The sequence below is a fragment of the Heterodontus francisci genome, chromosome 35 (assembly GCF_036365525.1).
Source record: "Heterodontus francisci isolate sHetFra1 chromosome 35, sHetFra1.hap1, whole genome shotgun sequence".
Lineage (NCBI taxonomy): Eukaryota > Metazoa > Chordata > Chondrichthyes > Heterodontiformes > Heterodontidae > Heterodontus > Heterodontus francisci.
Genome location: NC_090405.1, coordinates 26,271,438 through 26,294,738, shown reverse-complemented (window position 1 = coordinate 26,294,738; position 23,301 = coordinate 26,271,438). Strand labels below are relative to the sequence as shown.

General features: G+C 46.8%; 2 non-coding genes across 2 annotated transcripts; both read right to left on the bottom strand.

Annotated features, from left to right (window-relative positions):
* Positions 1 to 725: 725 nt before the first annotated feature.
* On the bottom strand, positions 726 to 808 carry trnal-uaa (transfer RNA leucine (anticodon UAA)). The gene has a single exon. It is a non-coding gene; the product is annotated as a tRNA-Leu (tRNA).
* Positions 809 to 14,395: 13,587 nt separating this feature from the next.
* On the bottom strand, positions 14,396 to 14,467 carry trnaw-cca (transfer RNA tryptophan (anticodon CCA)). The gene has a single exon. It is a non-coding gene; the product is annotated as a tRNA-Trp (tRNA).
* Between the last annotated feature and the right edge of the window lie 8,834 nt (positions 14,468 to 23,301).

Sequence of the window (23,301 nt, the reverse complement as noted above, 5' to 3'; positions counted from 1 at the left end):
CCGCACTCTTGCCTTTTTTGACCTTCTTCGCAGGAGACTTTTTCTGAAGCGCTGCTTTCTTCACCGCCTTATTTGGCGTTGCCGCCGCCTTGCTGCTCGTTTTCTTGGCTGTTACTTTCTTTGTTGTCACTTTCTTGTCTGCTGGTTTCTTCACTAAAGATTTCTTGTCTGCTGGTTTCTTCACTGAAGATTTCTTGTCTGCTGGTTTCTTCACTAAAGATTTCTTGGCTGCTGGTTTCTTCACCTTCTTTCCCACTTTTCCCTGGGTTTTCCTTCTTGCTGATTTTGAAGGAGCCGGAGGCGCCCTGTCCCTTGCTCTGCACCAGGGAGCCTTTGTTCACATTCCTCTTGATACTTCGCTTGATCTGGGTCTTGAGCTTCTCCTGAGCGGTGGCAGACCTGCAAGGAATCAACTACCAGCTAGCGTATAAAGCGAGACCAAGGCTCAGGGCCTTCAGTGACCTGGAGGGGAGTCGGAGAGGCAGCGGATCCTGTGAGGAACCACAATCAAGGAAGGATGAGAAGGTCATTGTCAGGGTACAGAGGAGATTAAGTTAAAGATTTACCAGTTTATAAGCAAGCGCAGAGCCAAGGAACGGTGCTGGGGCAGATCAAATAATCGGCAGTTGTGATCAGTTGGAAGGCAAGAGTGATTAAATGACAGAAGAGATGATGGTGCAAGGCAAAAGTCAGGGACAGAATAAGTAACATTTTGTAAGCACAGATACCAGGAGTGGGGTTTGAACCCACGCAGACACATGTCTATTGGATCTTAAGTCCAACGCCTTAACCACTCGGCCATCCTGGTACTTTAACTCACCACTAAAAATGAAATTTAATGTGATCCGGGTGCCATCTGGCCTTTTCCAATATAAAGTTATGACTCCTCTCCCATGCTAAATTGGACCCTTCATTATTTATGAACCTCAATCGGATCACCCCTCAGTCTAGGTTTCTCTAAGGTGTAGGGTCCCAAATCTTTTAGTCTAACTTGATAACCAAGATGTCTTATACTGGGAATTCGTCGAATGTCTCTCCTCTGTACCCTTTCCAAAGCCTCAATATCACCCATCATGTGAGGAGACCAAGACTGGATACAATATTCCAAGTGAGTCCTGACCAAGGTTTCATAAAAGGACAAATTCGGGACATCTCAGATACTGAAGGAGTCCGTGTCCAGAAGCAGCAAGACCTGGACAACATTCAGACTTGGGCTGCTGTGGCAAGTAACATTCACACCACATAAGTACCAGGCAATGACCATCTCCAACAAGAGAGAGTGTAACCATCTCCCTTTGACGTTCAACAGCATTACCATCGCTGAATCCCCCCACCATCAACATCCTGGGGGTTACCATTGACAAAAGCTTAACTGGACCATTCATATACATACTCTGGCTACAAGAGTAAATCAGATAGTGGGAATTCTGTGATGAGTAACTCAGCTCAAGGCACGTGGTGAAATGCTCATTAGGAGAGCTGGAGAAATGGACTGGTCAGGTGGGCAGAAAAGTGGCAAATGGAATTCAACTTGGAGAAGTGTGAGGTGATGCCTTTGGTGAGGTCAAACACAGCAAAGGAATACACAATTAATGGGTGAATGCTGAGAGGTGTAGAGGAAGTGAGGGACCTTGAAGTGAATGTCCACAAATCCCTGAAAGTAGCAGGACAGGTTGATAAGTTGGTTGAGAAGGCTTATGGAATCCTTTCCTTTATTAGCCGATGTATAGAATATCAGAGCAGGGAGGTTATGCTGGAACTGTATATAACATTAGTTAGGCCACAACTTGAGTTCTGTGTGCAGTTCTGGTCACCTCATTCCAGAAAGGATGTAATTGCACTAGAGAGGTAACAGAGGAGATTTACGAGGATGTTGCCAGGACTGGAAAAATGCAGCTATGAGGAAAGATTGGATAGACTGGGGTTGTTCTCCTTGGAATAGAAGAGGCTGAGGGGAGATTTGATTGAAATGTACAAAATTGTGAGGGGTCTGGATAGAATGGATGGGAAGGGTCTATTTACCTTAGTAGGGAGGTCAGTGACTAGAGGGCATAGATTTAAAGTGATGTGTTGAATAATTAGAGGGGAGATGAGGAAAGGTTTTTTCACCCAGAGGGCTGTGGGAGTCTGGAACTCACTGCCTGTAAGGGTAGCTGAGGCAGAAAGCCTCAACTCATTTAAAAGGTGTCTGGATGTGCACCTCAAGTACCTGAACCTGCAGGGCTACGGTCCAAATGCTGGGCAATGGGATTCAGCTGGGTGGCTCGTTTTTTGGCCTGCCTGTGCTGTAAACTTTCTATGTTCTATGATTCTATGCAGACACAATGGGCTGAATGGCCTCCTTCTGCACTGTAATAATTTTGTGATTTTTGACTCTCCAAAACTTGTCAACCATCTACAAGGCACAAACCAGGATGAGTGCAGCACCAACAATACTCTAGAAACTCGACACTGTTCAGGACAAAGCAGCCGCCTTGATTGTCACCCCATTCACCACCTTAAACATTCACTCCCTTCACCACTGACGCACAGTGGCAGTAGTGTGTACCATCTACCAGATGCACTGCTGCAACTCACCAAGGCTCCGCAGACAGCACTTTCCAAACCGAAGACCTCCACCACCTTGAAGGACAAGGGCTGCAGATGCATGGAAACACCACCATGTGCAAGCTCCCCTCCAAGTCACACACCATCTGATCTGCAAATATATCGCTGTTCATTCACTGATGCTGGGTCAAGATCCTGGATCTCCCTTCCTAACAGCACTGTGGGTGTACCTACACCACATGGAGTGCAGCAATTCGAGAAGGGAGCTCACCGCCACCTTGTCAAGGACAATTAGGGATGGGTAACAAATTCTGGCCTTGTCAGTGTCGCTCACATCCCATGAAAGAATATGCCTCATCTTATACTCAATTATCCTCTGAATGCAGCTCAACCCTCTATTTGCTCCAACTATCACTTCACAGCATTGCTGCTGTAACTTTAGAGATCTGTGCACTAGAACATCCAGATCTCTGCTCAAAATTATTTTATTTTTTCCACCTGCTTTAATGTTTTTCCCTGAAGGGTGTATGAATGTTGAGCATTCGCCCTGTCCACATGAATAACACTGCACTTACCCAAATTAAACATCATTTACCAGTCATGAACCCAATCTCCCAACACATTAAGATCAGCCTGAAACAGTCGAGCATCGTCTACAGTCTAAACACTCGCACAGATCTTCAAATCATCTGTCAATTTACAGATGGTGCCCCCTCCACCTACATCCAGATCATTAATAAAAATAATAAAGAGCAACAGTCCCAACACCGATCCCTGTGAGATACCACTGGTAACTGGTCTCCAAACAGATCCAGATCCATCTGTAACTACTTTCTGCCTACGTCGTGCCAGTCAGTTCCCAATCCAGATCAATATATTACCACTGATACCAGGGACTTTAATCTTATAGAGAAGCCTCTTGTGTGGAACCTTATCAAAATCTTTTGAATGAGATCAGCTAATTGAACACAGGCTGAGGATTAGGCCTAGGCCTGTCCTGCTCTGTGTATGGGTCGCAGGACCAAACAAGGTGAGATCAGCTCACTGAGCACAGGCCCATCCTGCTCTATATGGTGCTCAGTACCTCACCAAATGAGAATAACTAACACACCACAGGCCATGGAGCCTCGGCCCATCCTTCTCTGATTGTGGTTCAGTGCCAACCAGGTAAGATCAGCTAATTCAGCACAGGCCGGAGATGGAAGCTGGACCTTTCCTGCTCTGGGGACTCCGTACCATACCAGGTGCGATGAAGTAAAATACCACAGGCCGGGGATGGAGCCTGAGATTTCCCTGTTCTGTGTGGGGCTCTGTACAACAACGTGTGAGAAGAACTATCATCCCTCAGGCTGAGGAAGGAGCCTGGGCCCATTCTGTTCTGTGTGGCTCCTACCACACTGAGTGGGATCAGTTAACTCAACACAGGCCATGAATATAACCAGGCCCTTTCCTGCTCCGTGTGGCTCAGTAGCACACCAGGTGGCATCAGCTAACACAGCACAGGCTGGGGCTGGAGCTGGAGCCTGGGCCCGTCCTGCTCTGTGGGTTCAGTAACAACCCGTAAGATGAACTTTTTTCAAAAGACTTCAGTGTATTTAACTCTGTCCAACACTGTGAGGCAGCTTTCTGTGTTTATAAAGAGTGTAATTTATTGACTGGTCTCTTGGATCAAACAGGGTAACAGACAGAGGTCTGTGTGCAGAGGGTTTGGAGGTGAGCTCTGATTCCTAACCCTTTCTGGACTGTGAGGAATAAAGAATGAATGAGAGAGAGAGAATGTGGGAGAAGGGATGATGGAAGAATTTGTCCGTGAACCTGATTAAAAGTGGCTCAAACTCAAGATAATATTAAGATATCAAGAGCAGAACATTAACATAATCTGAGTTCCGCGATCTGGTCGGGTCCCATTCCCCTGAAGTGAGGAATGAACGCGTGGGGAAATTCTGCCTGGAGTTATATTTGTCTCCAATGAAGATGAGTTCACAGTGAGGATGGAATAGCTCAGTTGGGAGAACACTAGATTGAAGAACCAGGATACAATCCCTGGTTTCATCAGTTTTAATTTGGTGTCTCCTTCATTTTAAGTAGAGAGAATCAGAGGGGAGATTTTCCACTCTTGATCCCATGGGCTGAATTTTAAACTAACGGTGCGGCTCTCGGCAGAGGCACCGGAAGCGGGTGTCATCACCACACGAGTGAAATGTGGCCGACCGACCCCGATCACGGAGCAGCCGACCAATTAATGAAGGGGAGGCGTGGGGCCCATGTAAACAAGGACCAGAGGCAGGGAACGAGGCACCGATGGCACCGACATCTGACACAATGGCAGGTGCTGGCACCATATTGAAAGGGCTGCCAGACCTGCATTCACTGCTGCCTGGTTTAAAGGAGTGTCTTCCTGAGAGCCCTCTGCTGTCCCAGGACCCGTTCTGCTGCCTCTGCTGTCCCAGAACCCCTTCTGCTGCCTCTGCTGCCCCAGGATCCGTTCTGCTGCCTCTGCTGTCCCAGGACCCGTTCTGCTGCCTCTGCTGCCCCAGGACCCGTTCTGCTGCCTCTGCTACCCCAGGATCTGTTCTGCTGCCTCTACTGCCCCAGGACCCGTTCTGCTGCCCCAGGACCCGTTCTGCTTCCTCTGCTGCCCCAGGACCCATTCTGCTGCCCCAGGATCCGTTGTGCTGCCTCTGCTGCCCCAGGACCCATTCTGCTGTCTCTGCTGCCCCAGGATCCGTTCTGCTGCCCCAGGACCCATTCTGCTGCCCCAGGATCCGTTCTGCTGCCTCTGATGCCCCAAGACCTATTCTGCTGCCTCTGCTGCCCCAGGACCTGTTCTGCTGCATCTGCTGCCCCAGGACCCGTTCTGCTGCCTCTGCTGCCTGATAGGTAAGGAGCTGAATGCGAGCCTGCAGTGACCATGGTCCCACAGTTTAGCGATGCCTTCCTGCAGGTTCGCCTCCAGGTGGCAAGAGATAGGTGGAAGATCCTCTTTCCCAGGGATGGGAGGTGAAGACCTGCCCACCTGACCAAGTAAAGCTGGCTGGAGATAGTAGGTGAAGTCAGCAGCTGTGGGGTCACCCCCAGGACATGGATCCAGTGCAGGAAGTGGGTCAATGACCTGATCCAGGCTGCTCAGGTGAGAACTCCAAACACTTTGGACCCTTTGGACATTGCATGTGGCAGAGTGAGAGGGAGTGTTTGGTGGAAAGGGAGTGACCACTAAGTCATGTGTATTGGGGAAGGGCAGCAGGACATGCTGCCTGAGGCTTGGCTGCATCTCGGTGAGAGGTGCACGTCAGTCATTGTATAAACTCACACAGTCCCTCGAGAGGGGGCCACATGCAGGAGGAATACGTGTGTCCCCATCATGGACTGCTGGACTATCACCATCAGAGATGTTGGGCTTGTCCCCGCTGGGAGACTAACTTTGTTCATCATAGTGGCTGCAGGAGAAGACAGCCCACAATCGGAAAGAGCGTGTCAAGACTGGCGGTGGAGTGCCTTATCTCCGTGTTCTCATCCCGATGGAGGAGGAGGCCATGGAACAGGCCGGGCAGCAAGGCAGCTGCTCCATAGCTGATGGAGAGACAGGGTCACCTACCCAAGAGAGTGACTGAACATCTCCTGGGGCACAAGGGAGCATCCGCTGCAAAGGAACCACACTGCACATCTGTTCACCACTGCATCAATGGAGCTGCACAGTAGGGGTGGTTGGAATGTCGCGATGGGCAGACCCTAACCCTTCAATGTCACTGTTTTTTCATGCAGGCTAGGATGAACGACAAGCATGAAGAGCTGGAGAGACTGGGGGACAGCCGGACACCTCTGAGGAGGAGGTGGGAGCCTCAGAGGGTGCACCGTCACATCATTCCCCTGCACCCTCCACCAGCACAGAAACCCTCACTCGGTGGGAATCCACTCGCTGTTAGATTTGGTCACACAAGCTGGTGAGCACGTCACAGACAGGCCCGGGCAGCTGACGGAGGCTGTGACAGCCGAGGCCACTGGCAGTTGGGAGTCTGTGGGAGGCCAGGCCCATGCTGAGTCCCAGGCTGATGACGTGCCTCTGGTGTCACCAGCAACACGGGAAATGCTGCAGCTGCAGCAAGAGGTCAGGCAACATCTGGCAGAGTTGCCGGAGGTTATGTGTACCCAAGCTCGGATGATGGAGGAGTCCATCCAGGCCTTGCATGCTGTACAGTCTCCGATGGGGGTGTGTCTGGCTTCCTTCCTTGAGAGATTGGTGACTCTGATGGAGAGCCAGATCCAGCCGACCAATCAGTGGCTGCCGGAGATGTGCGCAGACCTGCACTCCATCACTTTGTCCATGAGCTCCATCCAGTGGTGACAAGGCGAGAGGGGGGACGAGGCACCTGAACTCTCCACCAGGTCCACGTCCCTCTCAGGTCAGCAGGGAGGTACAAGTGTGTCTTATAACTGGGGAGGAGCAGCTGGCTGCTACATCTGGGGTCTCCTCTCTGGGTGCTCCTGGTGTGGACAGTAGCTCTAAAGCCCCTCTGCCAGTGACACCAGTGATGCCAGTGCCTGCCTCCATCACCCTCGATGACAGAGGGGGGTCTCTGTACCTGTGCAGGAGGCCCTCAGTGTGCCGGGGCCCTCCAGGCCTCAGGCAGCAAGAGGACGGCCACCAATGTCATCCCAAGCCATGGGGCAGCAAGGTCAGCAGCCTGTCTCCATCTCAGCTGACAGAGCAGGGGGAGCACCACGTAGGAGCACCCGGAAAAGATTTCAGAAGAGCACCTAGATTCACTTAGGGTTCATGGTGAATGTGCATTCCAGATGGATAGGGTTGCGTTTGTTGTCACACGGAAGAAAGAAATGATGTTCTCTCACTATGTCTCCTTCCTATTGTTGATGCCCTTTGGGACTTCATTTAAACCCTTCCTCCCAAGGGGCTGGAAGTGAGGGACCAAGCCCTGAGTTCACAAAGCTTCGGCCTTGTCACTGTGCGATGTGTACCTGGACTCTGCAGTGCAGAAGGAAGGAGGCGACAACAGGGCTGCTTAAAGCTAAGACTTTATTGCTGTGGTTCCAGAAGGTGGTAAGGCTCAAAGGAAACTTGAATGTATAAGGGTGTCTCATGTCTCCCTTGTGTGTATCTCATGGCCCCTTTCCTGCTGTGCGTGAGGTTCTTCATCTGGCACTGCTTGGGCAGCATCCTCCTCCACATCCTCATCATCAGAGGAGACATCACACTCCACGATATCCTCACTAGTCAACACCTCACCCCTCTGTAATGCCAGATTGTGCTGTGCACAGCAAACCACCACGATATGCGAGACCCTCGCCGGGACATACTGAAGGGCTCCACTGGATCGATCTAGGCACCTGAATCTCATCTTCAGGAGACCAATGGCCTCCTTGATGGTCGCTCGGGTTGACCCGCAGCAGGTGTTGTACCTCTCCTCTGCATCCGTGCGTGGGTTCCTCACAGACGTCAGTAGTCATGTCCTCAGTGGGTAGCCCTTGTCTCCAAGGATCCATCTCTGAAAGTGGATGGGGCCGCGGAAAGGTTCTGGCACCTGGGAGTGCCTTGGTATGCAGGCGTTGTGGCTGCTTCCCGGGATTTGTGCACACACCTATGGGATCCATTTGCAGTGGTCGCAGACCAATTGCACACTGAGCAAGTGGAAGCCCTTCCTGTTGAAGGCTGCTGGCTGGTCTGCAGGAGCCTTGATGGTCACATGGGTGCAGTCAATGACACCCTACACCTGGTGGAATCCAGCGATGGCCCCAAATCCTATAGCTCTCTCAGCTTGACTGTTTGGATCAATGTGCACATAGTCACCGGCCCTCCTGAACAGGACATTGGTGACCTCCTTGATGCACTGATTCACTACAGACTGTGAGATTCCACACATATCTCCAGTGGATCCCCACAATGATCTGGTGGTGCAGAAGTTCAGTGGCACGGTGACCTTCAGTGACACTGGCATCAGGTGCCCACCAAGTCGCATGGGGCACAGCTGCATCATGGCAGAGAGATCAGTGACGACCTCCGTGGAGAGGTGCAGTCTGCGGAGACACTGTCACTCGGACATCTGCAGGTAGTTGAACCTCGGCTGACGTGTTCCTATGCCTCCTTCTCCAGCCTCCTGTTCGAGGCTGGCCTTCCTGTGGGCCCCCAAGCTGCTGTGGTGCCCCTGCTGGTGCCTGCGCCTCCCTCCCTTCCTCTCTACTCCTCCTCCTCCTCCTCAATGGGAGCCTCGAATGAGGCCCATGACAGGTTGCCCCTCCCTGAGTGCAAGGCCTTCACAGTAAACAACACCCAGCCACATTTACCTCATTTGTCATCCTCAATGAAGTGGTACTGCCCCAATGGCACCCTGGTGTTGTTCCCTCTGCAGAGCTGGCACATTAGCCCCCACTCCTGACAGTGTTTCCCGATGCCCTTTCCCCCTCCACCCTTGCTGCCAAGTGACGCTGCCTCACCCGATAGCTTCCCAGTGAAGACAACACTCAGCTCCCACCTCCCAGTCACCTCCTTTAACCAGGCGAGGCTCTGAAGCCTCGTGGTTCCCGTGTGCTATTAGTTCAATTGGATCCAGTCAATAAAATTGCTGACAATTGGATTCATAAATACTTTAAATGCCTTCTTGCCGTGTGGATGTGCGAAGTCTGCCCTCCATGTCAGCCGCCGACAGAAAAATCCGGTCCAACGTCTTCCATCCCTATTTTATACACCCCCCCCCTCCCCCTCCCCGGCCTCCATTCCCGTCTCCAACGGTCCCTTAAAATTCTGGCCCATGTCTCTAAGACTAATGGGAGTGATACCACATCTGCTCCTTAGACTGAACAGGGAGAGCTGCTCTCTCTGTGTTTAAAGTGAATGAATCTGATCTTTACCTTGTCTTACTGGAACGTTCACTGTCTGGAAATGTCTGTTTGAAAATGTTTTCCTGTTATATTAATGGAGCAGAGGAGCAGATGTGAGGTACTGTTGAACAGAGAGGTTTGGAAGTGGGTGAAGGGTTGGAGTGACGGTGTGAGTGAGAGGTGCAGTGAGTTGGCCATTCTCAATAGAGTGTCAGGAATGAAGGTTAGAGGAACAGACCAGGCAGGAAACACAGAAAGAGCGAGGAGAAGCTGGTGTGAAAAACAGAGATTAAACAACGGGCTTGTTCATTTGGTTTGGGTCTGGTGTTTAGAATACCCGGAATCTGAGTTCACTTCCCTTCCAACTCAGCGAATTGTATCAACATTATGTTCATAAAACCATAGAATGATACCCAAAGAAGGAGACCATTTGGTCCATTGTGTCAGTGCTGTCTCCTGTAATCTGTACATTTTTCCTTCCAGTATTTATCCCAATTGCTTTTCAAAGTTACTACTGAATCTGCTTTCAAGTCCTGATCAGACAGTGCATTCCAGATCACAACACATCACTGTATAAAAAATCATTCCTCATTTCGCCTCTGGTTCTTATCTCAATCACCTGATAAATACATCCTCTGGTTACTGACCTTTTTGCCACTGGAAACAATTTCTCCTTATTTAACTTATTAAAAACCTTCTTGATGATGTCACATACTAGACTGCCAGTAAAACTGAAGCCCATGGAATAAAAGGGACAATGACAGCATGCATATGAAGTTTGCAGACTGATAGGAACATAGGAGCAGGAGTAGGCCATTCAGCCCGTCGAGCCCACCCTGCCATTCAATATGATGATGACTGATCGTCCACTTCAATGCCTTTTTCCCACACTATCTCCATATCCCCTATGTCATTTGTATTTAGAAATCTGTCAATCTCTGCTTTAAACATACTCAATGACTGAGCTTCCACAGCCCTCTGAGGTAGAGAATTCCAAAGATTCACAACCCACTGAGTAAAGAAATTTCTCCTCATCTCTGTCCTAAGTGGCTTTCCCCTTACGTTGAAATTGTGTCCCCTGGTTCTAGACTCCTCAACCGGGGGAAACATCTTAGCTTCATCTACCTGTCTATCCCTTTAAATATTTTGTAAGTTTCAATGAGATCACCTCTCATTCTTCAAAACTCTAGAGAATACAGGCCCAGTTTCCCCAATCTCTCTTCATTTGACAGTCCCGCCATCCCGGGAACAAGTCTGGTGAACCTTCGTTGCACTCCCTCTATGGCAATGATATCCTTCCTAAGGTAAGGGGAACAAAACTTCACACAGTATTCCAAAGTGCAGACCAACCAAGGTTATGTACAATTGAAGCAAGGCTTCACTACTCCTGTACTCAAATCCTCTTGCGACAGAGGCTAACATATCATTAGCCTTCCTAATTGCTTGCTGCACCTGCATGTTAGCTTTCAGTCACTTATTGACAAGGACACCCAGGCCCCTTTGTACATTCACACTCTTACCATTTAACAAATAATCTGCACATCTGTTTCTCCTACCAAAGTGGATAACCTCACATTTTTACACATTATATTTCATGTGCCACTTTCTTGTCCACTCACTAAGTCTGTCCAAATTCCCTTGAAGCCGCTTTGCAACTTCCTCACAACACACAGTCCCACCTAGTTTTGTGTCATCTGCAAACTTGGAAATACTACATTTGGTCCCCGCATCCAAATCATGTGAACAGCTGGGTCACAGTGTGGTGGTGAACAGTTGTATTTCTGTCTGGAGGAAGGTTTACAGTGGGTTCCCCATGGTTCCTCATAACTTCAGTTATGTGCAGAGACTGGAAAAGCTGGGGTTGTTCTCCTTGGAGCAGAGCAAGTTCAGAACAACTTTGACAGAGTTAGAATCAAGGAATCAAATGGTTACAGTACAGAAGGAGACCATTCAGTCCATCATGTCCTTGACAGCTCTTTGCAAGAGCAGATCAGCTAATTCCACTCCTCTGCCCTTTCATTGTAGCCCTGCAAATTTTCTCTATTCAGGTGTTTATCCAATTCCCTTTTGAAAGCCACGATTGAATCTGCCTCCAGCACACTCTCAGGCAGTGTATTCCAGATCCGAACCACTCACTCTGTCCCACACCCTGGTACCATTGCAGAAAATATTTTCTGTTCATTTCATCCCTCATAAAGAATTGAAATGAAATGTTTATTAGGAAATGCACAACATAAAAAGGAGAGAGAAATAAATGCTGAGTAAAATAGAAGTCAATGTTTGGAAGGTAAAAAGAGCAAAAGATGTAACTTTTATTCTGGATGAGTGAGAGGAATATATCACACTTTGGGGCTTTTGTAAGAGGATTTACTGATAAACCTGGGATTTGAGAGGAAGCTGGTTCATGGTTTACAGAACAAATTCAGCCCCTGGGGTGGAGCCAACAGCTGCACCGTCCAATAACAGACAGAACGGGGACACTGTCTCAGGCCTGGTGAGCTCAGTCGATGAAAGCATGAAACTCTGAATCTCAAGTTTTTGAGTTTGAGCCCACGGTGGGTGTTTTCTATTTCCTTTTTAGGCTGATTTTACAGGCGTTATCCAGCTCTGAATTCCTCGGCAGAGAGTTCAAGGAGTGTTTGAAATGAGATTCAACAGCAGGATGAGAAAATCTCTCCTTGATTCAGGACTCTTACCTCTCTGCAGCAACTCGCTGCTGAAGATTGAACTTTTTCTCATTTCATTCTCAGCTCAGGGTCAGTGTGGATCACTGGGACTTCTGGCTGTCTCCCACTTCACAATCCATCAGTGCTGAGAAATCAATGGGGAATATTACTCACATGTTGTAATGTTTTATAAATACTTGAATGTATTTCACACTGTGTCCAACAGTGTGAATCTCCCCTGGTATATCAGCTCACCAACACTTCAACAGAACATTCACATAATGTGAGCTCTGAGATCTGTTCAGATCCCATTCCCAAGACCTGGAAAGTGGGATTGGGCTGGATCGCTCTTTTTCAGCTGGCACAGACACGATTGCTAAATGGTCTCATTCAGTGCCATAAATGTTCTCCATTTTCTATGTTCTATGAAGTGAGGTGTGATTGGGAGGGGCAATTCCACCAGGGTTATATTTTCTACCAAAACAATGACACAAGGGATACTTCACTTTTTTATTCATTCATTCATGCGATGTGGGCATCGCTGGCTAGGCCAGCATTTACTGCCCATGAGAAGGTGGTGGTGAACTGCCTTCTTGAACCGCTGCAGTCCATGTGGGGTAGGTACACCCACAGTGCTGTGAGAAAGGGAGTTCCAGGATTTTGACCCAGCGACAGTGAAGGAACGGCGATATAGTTCCAAGTCAGAATGGTGTGTGGCTTGGAGGGGAACTTGCAGGTGGTGGTATCCCCTGCATTTGCTGCCCTTGCCCTTCTCGGTGGTAAAGGTCGCTGGGTTTGGAAGGTGCTGTCTAAGGAGTCTTGGTGCATTGCTGCAGTGCATCTTGTAGACGGTACACACTGCTGCCACTGTGTGCCGATGGTGGAGGGAGAGAATGTTTGTAGATGGGGTGCCAATCAAGTGGGCTGCTTTGTCCTGGACGGTGTTGAGATTCTTGAGTTGGAATTGCACCCATCCAGGCAAGTGGAGAGTATTCCATCACACTCTTGACTTGTGAATTGCAGATGGTGGACAGGCTTTGGGGAGTCAGGAGTCATGGATGAGTGAGAGGAATATATCACACTTTGGGGCTTTTGTAAGAGGATTTATTGATAAACCTGGGATTTGAGAGGAAGCTGCTTCATGGTTTACAGAACAAATTCAGCCCCTGGGGTGGAGCCAACAGCTGCACTGTAATTACTCACCTCAGGATTCCAAGTCTCTGACCTGCTCTTCTAGTCACGTTATTTGTATGGCTACCCATGGTAACCTCCATGATGTTGATGGTGGGGGATTCAGTGATTGTAATGGTATTGAATGTCAAGGGGAGATAGTTAGATTCTCTCTTGTTGGAGATGGTCATTGCCTGGCACTTGTGTGGTGCGAATGTTACTTGCCACTTATCATCGCAAGCCTGTGAGACTGAAGTAGCTCAGTTGGGAGTGTGTTGGACTGAAGATCCCTGGTTCAATCTGGGGTTTTGGCAGTTCTCCTTTATTCTGCATCGCCCTTTGGTTTTGACTCTTGAGCTGCACAATTTACACTGAAATTATTTACCCAACTCTGAAGGTTGGATTGGAATAGAGAGATATCAAGGATGGGAAATATTTACATTGTCTGCTTTAGCTTATTCTCTATCTCCTTGTGTCCTTTTCCCCAGTTTTTGAATCTTTCGGGGCCGGGTGAACATTTGATTTGCTGCACATGTTCCAAACTGAAGCCTTTTCCACATCTCTGGGCGGTCAGACTCGCTCTGTCTGTTTTTGCTGCTCGTGACCATTAACGAGAACAGGCCACGAGTTCAACGTTTATCAGCAAACGGAAGATAATTGGAAAGAATTCTGTGTTACTCCAGACCAGTGACAAAGATGCAATGGATGTTATTCAAAATAAATTCCCTTTGACATTTGATGTAAACTTGTTTGCATCTAAAAGTTGGATTTTAAGTGTTACAAAAATGTGTCAAATTAATGACTGACCATGTGACAGCGCACATGGGGATCAAATCCACAGCCTTGTTGTTATCAACACTGCGTCCTAACCAACTGAACTAAGCGGCCTATAGACAGAGCCAGGTATGGGTTTGAGCCGCACGCTGTGCGGTTTGTGTTTTATTTCTCACACTGGGTGACAGAGCAATTGTACAAACAATGGACACATCACATCCCTGAAACATTGTTCTGATATAAAACAGTGTGAAATAAGAACTGAGCATGGAAATGGAACGGAACCAGAAATCAGGACTTTAATCTATTAAAGTTGATCTTGAAATTCTACCATGCACGAACATTCCAAGAGAACGAACTCTCTTCTGATATAAAATCCAGGAACTTGAACTGCTGTAAAATATAAGTGAGCTTGACATGATTTGAACACACAACCTTCTGAACTGGAGTCAGACGCGCTACCGTTGCGCCACAAGCTCACAGATAAAGCAAAGTCTTCCATTCCTGGCAGATTTACTTCTTGTCTAGATTCAGTGATAGAAATTAATTCAATCCTGATCTGACCTCCGCTCTGTAAAGGCCTGCCACCCGACCTGAACCCGACGGGACCCAACGACCTGTGTCGGGTCCGGGTCGTGTCGGGTCGCTCTTCCGGGACTGGCTTTCGGGCTCGGGTCAGGTCGGGCCAGGTTTGGGTCGGGCTGGCTCCAGGTCAGGCTGGGTCCGTGTCGGACACACACAGTAAGTATTACATTTAACTCTGCTGGGAAGTTGAGTTTAATAAGTGTCAAAAGTTGAAAAGCCAACCTAAGCTGGGAGTCCGGGTCATCAAGGAGGGAAACTCTGAGTCTGCTCAGTGAGCAAGTGAGCATCTCTATGACGTCATTACGCTCATGCTGCAGCTTCCTGTAGATTCGGAATCGGGAGGTAGATAAAGTGAACATTCTGGTGGTCGGGTAAGGCTCGGGTTAGTTTGGGCGTGGGAATAAATGGAGATACTCGGGCTGGGTCGGGCTCGGGTCCAATGTGGTTCTGTCGGGTTCGGGTCGGGTATTTTTTCCTGACCTGAGCAGGCCTTTACCGCTCTGTCAGTTCAGTGCCTTATTTAAACTATTACTTGGAGTTCTGTTTTACAGGGTCTCGGCTGTTTAAGTGTTTCCCAGACCCACTACTCTGATTAATCAGACATTTTGCTGCTAACTGCTGCTGCTACAATTGAAATGTAAAAAAGAATTTCCAGTGACCTGCAACCAATGGACAAATACATTTCAGAAAGATAAAGCTCATTCACCAATCCACAAATGTGTTTTTCTGCTTATATTTATAAACAACTCCTTCTCTCCACTATGGGAACTATACAATCACTACAGTTATTTGAAAGTTAGTATAAGATGTTCCAGTTCATCAATTTTAAAACTGCAGCAGGTATTTTCCAGAAAACTTCTCTGTTGGAACCTCAGTCCCATTTAGATTGAAAGTGGACAATTAATGTATTCACTTGTTCATTGTGGACAGGTGTCTGACTTAGAATAAATCTCATTAACTTTCAATGAGGTGGCAGTATTTCTGTGCTCCCATTTTACACAGTCTGTCCTGTTCATGCACCATGTTTTTATTCTCCTCTCCCATTCTCCACAGGATACAGATTACAAGCATCATCAATCGAGCTGTTGAAAAGCATTGGAAGAATCTGGTCACACAGGTATTGAAACATTCATTATCTTCCATTTTACAAGTTGGTTGCTTTAAACACAGTACGATGTGTAATCATCTTGAAAAGAGATTCTCTTCAATATCCAATACAAACTGAATTACAAACCTGACAGACAAACACAGGAGAACAAGTGACTAGTGAACACAAACCTCATGGTGCTCATTTTCAGATTTATTGCAGTCATCCGACAAAACAAGTGAAAGAATATTCCAGTGAAATGATTTGGAAAGTAGGTGTGACTTTTGTTGGTGCCTTTCTTTGCTCTGTTGGTGAAACTTTCTTGAACCTGACTCCTGTTCATGTCTCTGTTTCCTCTATTGAATGAGGAAGGAGGTATTTGATCAGAAATCAACTGGATTGTGTACCTTTGAGAGGGGATTTCTGCACCATCAGGGCTGGAAACAGGAGTGAGTGAAAGACAATGTGTGGAGTTTGATTTTGTACAGAGGGAGAGCAAATCTAACAGGACTGTGAGATATCGGCCTGGATTTTACAGCCCCAATAGCGGTGAACTCTGAGACTTTCACTGCTATTGAGGGTCTGAACAGCACTGCAACTGCTGGTACATGCACACACTAACACCAGCATCTGGAAGTTGTGGTGGTGAGAAATGTGCTTAGAAGGAGCCTCTGATCATAATCGCACCAGCCCACTCTTTAAAGTGACAGGGACCTGTAGTTCAGCAATTTGGGCTCATTGCCCACAATGTACCCTGATTTTTACCTGGGTTGGATTAAAGCCGGTACCAACAGGCTCAGGGCTGCTCGGGAAGGACTTTTCTGTTGACACAACAGCTCCACTATTCCAGGAAGACACCGGCAGCAGCAGTGGTCAACTTTCAGAGGGAGTTCAGAGCTTTTAAATGTTGTATTTTATTTCTTAATTGTATGTAACTTTTTAGCATAGCCTGATCAGAGTTCTTAAATTTACATCTGACTTTTTATTAACAAGATTGAAGTGCTTTTAAAAGATCTCTAAATGTATATGACTTTTTATCAAGATTTACTTGGCTTCTTTGCAAAGACTCTTGAGCAAGATTGAAGTGACTTTTAAAAACTACATCTTATCCTTTAAAATCCTGCTTCCATGTAGATGACATTGGAAGATGACTTCAGAATAGCTTAGACTATCTTTCTAACAGGTACTGCAACAGCTTAAGACCGACTTTTCTGCAAAAGATGGTGAATTACCTTCCGGGAGCGGAGAGGAGCGGAGCGGAGCAGACCTATATGGACCGATATGAGGAGAACGTTGAGAGCGGAGCCTATAAATCCAATCCGAGGATCGAGGCCCAGTCTCTTACCTTCCAGGAGTGGAGTGGAGATCTTCCAGTGTGCTGGAGTTTTGAAAAAAAAAGAAGCCAACTGTGATGTCAGAGGAGAGCTGCAAGGTGATTGGTTGGTGAGTCACTGCTGTTAGTGTATTTAAATATCTTAAAGAAAAGGGCAAAGTTTTTTTACTTGAAAAAAAAACCTCTGCTGATAAGATGAGTACTACTAAAGTGTTTTTTTTATTCAGTGTAGCTTATGAAGGACTTTAGATTGTAGTGGGTAGAACAATGCCCCTAGTGTCATTAGTATTTTTTAATTAAGGGAGTAACTAATTAATCTAAGGGTAAGTCATGGCAGGAGAGCTCAGCCCCGTGATATGCTCCTCCTGCGCTATGTGGGGATTCAGGAACCCTCCCAGTCTCCATGATGACCATGTGTGCAGGAAGTGTATCCAGCTGCAGCTACTGGCTACTCGCATTATGGAGCGGGACCTGCGGGTGGTTTCACTGTGGAGCGTCCACGAAGCTGAGGGCGTCATGGATAGCATGTTTAGTGAGGTGGTCGCACTGCAGGTAATGGATGCACAGGCAGAAAAGGGATGGGTGACCACCAGATGGAATAGTAGGAGCAGGCAGGTAGTGCAGGAGTCCCCTGTGGCCATCCCCCTCTCAAACAGATACACCGCTTTGGTTACTGTTGGGGGGAAGACCTCCCAGGGGAAAAGAGCAACAGCGCGGTCCGTGGCACCACGGAGGGCTCTGCTGCACAGCAGGGGAGGAAAAGGGGTGGAAGAGCTATTGTGATAGGGGATTCTATCATAAGGGGTGCAGATAGGCGTTTCTGTGGCCGCAAACGAGACTCCAGGATGGTATGTTGCCTCCCTAATACTAGGGTCAAGGATGTTTCGGAGCAGCTGCCGGAAATTCTGAAAGGGGAGGGTGTGCAGCCAGAGATCGTGGTCCATATTGGTACGAACGACATAGGCAGGAAGAGAGATGAGGTTCTGCAAAGTGAATATAGGGAGTTAGGCAGAAGGTTAAAGAGCAGGACCTCTAGGGTTGTAATCTCAGGATTACTCCCTGTGACACGTGCTAGTGCGGGTAGGAATAGGAGGATTAGGCAAATGAATGCATTGCTGAAGACTGGCGAAGGCGGGAGGGCTTCAGGTACTTGGATCATTGGGATCTCTTCTGGTGCAGAGGTGACCTGTACAAGAGGGACGGGTTGCATCTGAACTGGAAGGGGACCAATATCCTTGTAGGGAGATTTTATAGTAATACACTGGAGGGTTTAAACTAGTCTTGCAGCGGGGGTGGGACCCAAAGTAGTAGTCTCTCCGATGAGATAGTTGAGGCAAATGGAGAGGTTAAAGCAAGCAAGTCCAGTAGGCAGGCCAGGCAGGGGCAGGACAGGGAGCGTGGAAGGTGTGGTGGGCTAAACTGCATTTACTTTAATGCAAGTATCCTTACAGGTAAGGCAGATGAACTCAGAGCATGGATCGGTACATGGGATTGTGGTATTGTAGCTATTACGGAAATGTGGTTGAGGGATGGGCAGGACTGGCAGCTCAATGTTCCGCGGTACCAATCCTTCCGGCGTGACAGAGGTGGAGGTAAGAGAGGAGGGGGAGTTGCACTATTGATTAGGGAGGACATCACGGCAGTACTTAGAGAGGATATCCCGGGGTGAATGTCCAGTGAGGCCATACTGGTAGAACTTAGAAATAATAAAAGGGTGATCCCTTTGATGGGATTATACTATAGGCCCCCCAATAGTCAGAGGGAAGTGGAGGAGCATATATGTAGGGAAATCACAGATAGGAATTATAGGGTTGTAATAGTAGGTGATTTTAACTTCCCTAATATTGACTGGGACTGCCTTAGTGCTAAGGGATCAGATGGGGAAGAATTTGTTAAGTGAGTCCAGGATAGTTTTCTGAAGCAGTACGTGGATGGCCCGACTAGAGAAGGGGCTACACTCGATCTCCTCTTAGGAAATGAGAATGGGCAGGTGGTTGATATGGCAGTGGGGGAGCACTTTGGGACCAGTGACCATAACTCTATTAGCTTCAAGATAGTTATGAAAAAGAATAGGACTGGTCCTCAGGTTGAAATCCTAAATTGGGGGAAGGCTAATTTCCATGGCATCAGACAGGAACTCTCAAAAGTTGAATGGGAGAGGCTTTTTACAGGGAAAGGGACGTCTGGCAAGTGGGAGGCTTTTAAAAGTGAGATAGGAAGAGTTCAGGGCCAGCATGTTCCTGTTAGATGGAAGGGCAAGGCTGGCAAGTTTAGGGAACCTTGGTTGACGAGGGATATTGAGGGTCTGGTCAGGACAAAGAAGGAGGCATACGTCAGGTATAGGCAGCTGGGATCGAGCGAGTCCCTCGAGAAGTATAGGGGATATAGGAGTATACTTAAGAAGGAAATTAGGAGGGCGAAAAGGGGCCATGAGATTTCCCTGGCAGATAAGATAAAGGAGAATCCTAAAAGATTCTATAAGTGTATTAAGAGTAAAAGGGTAGCTAGGGAGAGAGTAGGTCCCCTTAAGGATCAGTGTGGCAATCTATGTGTGAAGCCACGCGAAATGGGCGAGGTCTTAAATGAATATTTCTCGTCTGTATTTACCGTGGAGAAGGTCATGGAAGCTAGTGAGTTCAAGGGAGGGAACAGCGATATCCTGCAGCATATCAACATTACAAAGGAGGAGGTGTTGGAGGTTTTGAAGCGCATTAAGGTGGATAAATCCCCAGGGCCTGATCAGATGTATCCTAGGATGCTATGGGAAGCAAGGGAGGAGATTGCTGGGGCGCTGGCAGAGATTTTTGTATCATCGTTAGCCACGGGTGAGGTACCGGAAGACTGGAGGATAGCTAATTTGTTAATTAATAAATTAAATAACAAATCATGTCGCCTCTTTCTCTTCTAAACTCTGGCGGAGACAAGCCTAGCTTGTCCAATCTTTCCTCGTAAGACAGCCCACCCATTCCATGTATTAATCTCGTAAACTTTCTCTGTACTACCTCCAATGCATTTACATCCTTCCGCAAATAAGGAGACCAGTACAGTACTCAGTACTGCAGAAGAGGTCTCACCAATGTCCTGTATAGCTGAAGCATAACCTCCCTACTATTGTATTCAATTCCCATGGTGATAAATGATAACATTCTATTAGCTTTCCTAATTACATGCTGGACCTGCATACTAACCTTTTGCAATTCATGCCCTCGGACACCCAGATCCCTCTGCATCTCAGAGCTCTGCAATCTCTCACCATTTAGATAATATGCTTTTTTATTCTTCCTGCCATAGTGGACAATTTCCGACTTTCCCACATTATACTCCATTTGCCAGGTCTTTGCCCAATCACTTAACCTATCTATATCCCTTTGTAGCCCCCTTATGTCCTCTTCACAACCTACTTTCCTCCCTATCTTTGTGATCAGCAAATTTAGCAACAATACCTTCGGTCCCTTCATCTAAGTCATTTATATAAATTGTAAAAAGTTGAGGCCCCAGCACAGATCCCTGTGGCACACCACTCGTTACTTCTTGCCAACCAGAAAATGACCCATTTATGCTGACTCTCTGTTTCCTGTCAGCTAGCCAATCTTCTATCCATGCCAATATGTTACCCCCGACACCATGAGCTTTTATTTTCTGCAATAACCTTTGATATGGCACCTTATCCTTCTGGAAATCGAAATACAATACATCCACTGGTTCCCCTTTATCCACAGCACATGTAACTCCCTCAAAGAACTCCAATAAATTGGTTAAACATGATTTCCCTTTCAAAAAACCATGTTGACTCTGCCTGATTACCTTAATTTTTTCTAAATGCCCTGCTATAACATCCTCTGTAATAGCTCCAAACATTTTCCCTCAGACAAATGTTAAGCTAACTGGCCTGTCGTTTCCTGCTTTCTGTCTCCCTCCCTTTTTGAATAAATGAATTACATTCACTCTTTTCCAATCTAACGGAACCTTCTCGAATCTAGGGAATTTTGGAATATTAAAACCAGCGCATCAACTATCTCACTAGCCAATTCAGGACCTGGCGACTTGTCAACCCGCAGCTCCAACAATTTGTTTAGTACCACTTCCCTGGTGATTGTAATTTTCTTGAGTTCCTCCATCCCTTCAATTTCCTGATATACGGCTAATACTGGGATGTTATTTGTATACTCAATAGTGAAGACCGATGCAAAGTATCTGTTTAATTCATCTGCCATCTCTTAATTATCCATTATTAATTCCCCAGACACACTTTCTATTGGACCAACAGTCACTTTGTTAACTCTTTTCTTTTTAAAATATCTATCGAAAGTCTTACTAGTTGTCTTGAAATTTCTTGCGAGCTTTCTCTCATACTCTAATTTTACCTTCCTTATCAATCTTTTAGTCATCCTTTGCTGTTTTTTTTATATTCTGTCCAATCTTCTGACCTGCCTCCCACCTTTGCACAATTATAGGCTTTTTCTTTAAGTTTGATAGTATCTTTAACTGTTTTCGTGAACCATGGATGGTGAGTCCCACCTTTGGAACTTTTCTTTCTCGTTGAAATGTATCTATTCTGTGTATTCTGAAATATCCCCTTAAATGTCTGCCACTGCATCTCTATTGACTTATCCCTTAACCTAATTTGCCAGTTCACTTCAGCTAGCTCTGCTTTCATGACCTTATAATTGCCCTTATTTAAATTTAAAATACTAGTCTGGGACCCACTCTCCTCTCCCTCAAACTGAATGTAAAATTCAATCATATTATAATCGCTACTACCTAGGGGCACCTTAACTATGAGGTCATTAATTAATCCTATCTCGTTGCACAATGCCAGGTCTAGTATAGCCTGCTCTCTGGTTGGCTCCAGAATGTATTGTTCCAAGAAATTATCCCCAAAACATTCTATGTATTCCTCATCTAGGCTACCTCTGCCCATCTGAATTTTCCAATCTATATGTAGATTAAAATCCCCCATGATTATCACAGTACCTTTCTGACAAGCTGCCATTATTTCTTCTTCTATATCCCATCCGACAGTGTGGTTAATGTTAGGTGGCCTGTACACCACTCCCACAAGTGACTTCTTGCCTTTATGATTTCTCATTTGTACTCAAACTGCTTCTGCATCCTGATCTCCAGAACTCAGGTCATCCCTCTCTATTACGCTAATACCATCATTAATTAACAGAGCTACCCCGCCACCTTTTCCTAGCTTCCTGTCCTTCCAAAATGCCATGTCACCTCCAATATTCACATCCCAATCTATGTCGCCCTGCAGCCATGTCTCTGTAATGACTATCAGATCGTACTTATTTATTCTATTTGTGCTCCCAGTTCATCTGTTTTGTTTCAAATGCTCCATGCATTCAGATACAGAGCATTTAGTTTTGTCCTTTTATTATTTTTGTCACCTCTAGCCTTATCTGTCGATTTACTCTTAGATTTGTACATTCTGTCCCTTCCTGTCACAGTCTGTTTATCATTTCCCATATTTATACCTTTCTCTCTTGCCTTGTCTCTCCTCCTTGATTCACCATATCTTCCCAAATTTGATCCCTTGCCCCCACTATTCAGTTTAAAACCGTCTCTACTTCCCTCGTTATGTGGCTCGCTAGAACACCGGCACCAGCACGGTTCAGGTGTAGACCGTCCCAACGGTACAGCCACCTCTTTCCACAGTACTGGTGCCAATGCCCCATGAACCAGAACCCACTACTACCACACCAGTCTTTCAGCCGCACATTACTTTCTCTAATCTTATTTGTCCTATGCCAATTTGCACATGGCTCAGGTAATAATCCAGAGATGATTAACTTTGAGGTTCTGCTTCTTAATTTGGTGCCTAATTCCTCATACTGACTTTGCAGAACCTCTATCCTTGTCCTGCCTATGTCGCTGGTACCGACATGGACCACGACGACTGGATCCTCCCCCTCCCATTGTATGTTTCGCTCCAGCCCTGAGCAGATGTCCTGAATCCTGGCACCGGCAGGCAACACAGCCGTCTGGACTCTTGCTTTTGCTGCAGAGAACAGAGTCAATCCACCTTACTATACTGTCCCCTACTACCACTACATTCCTTTTTTTCTCCCTCTTTGAGCCGCAAACACTTACTGCAGACGTGTTTGCCCTGGATCACACTGGCATCCAGGAACTCCCACATGCTGCAGCTGTGACACATCACCTGTCCTGTCATCCTTAACGTGTTTCAATTAACTACTTAAATATTTTATTCAATTATTCATTTTATTGCATATTTTATTAAACTTACCACTAGTTTGTTTACTATTTTAAACGTTAGGACTAAAGTGGATCTTAATCAC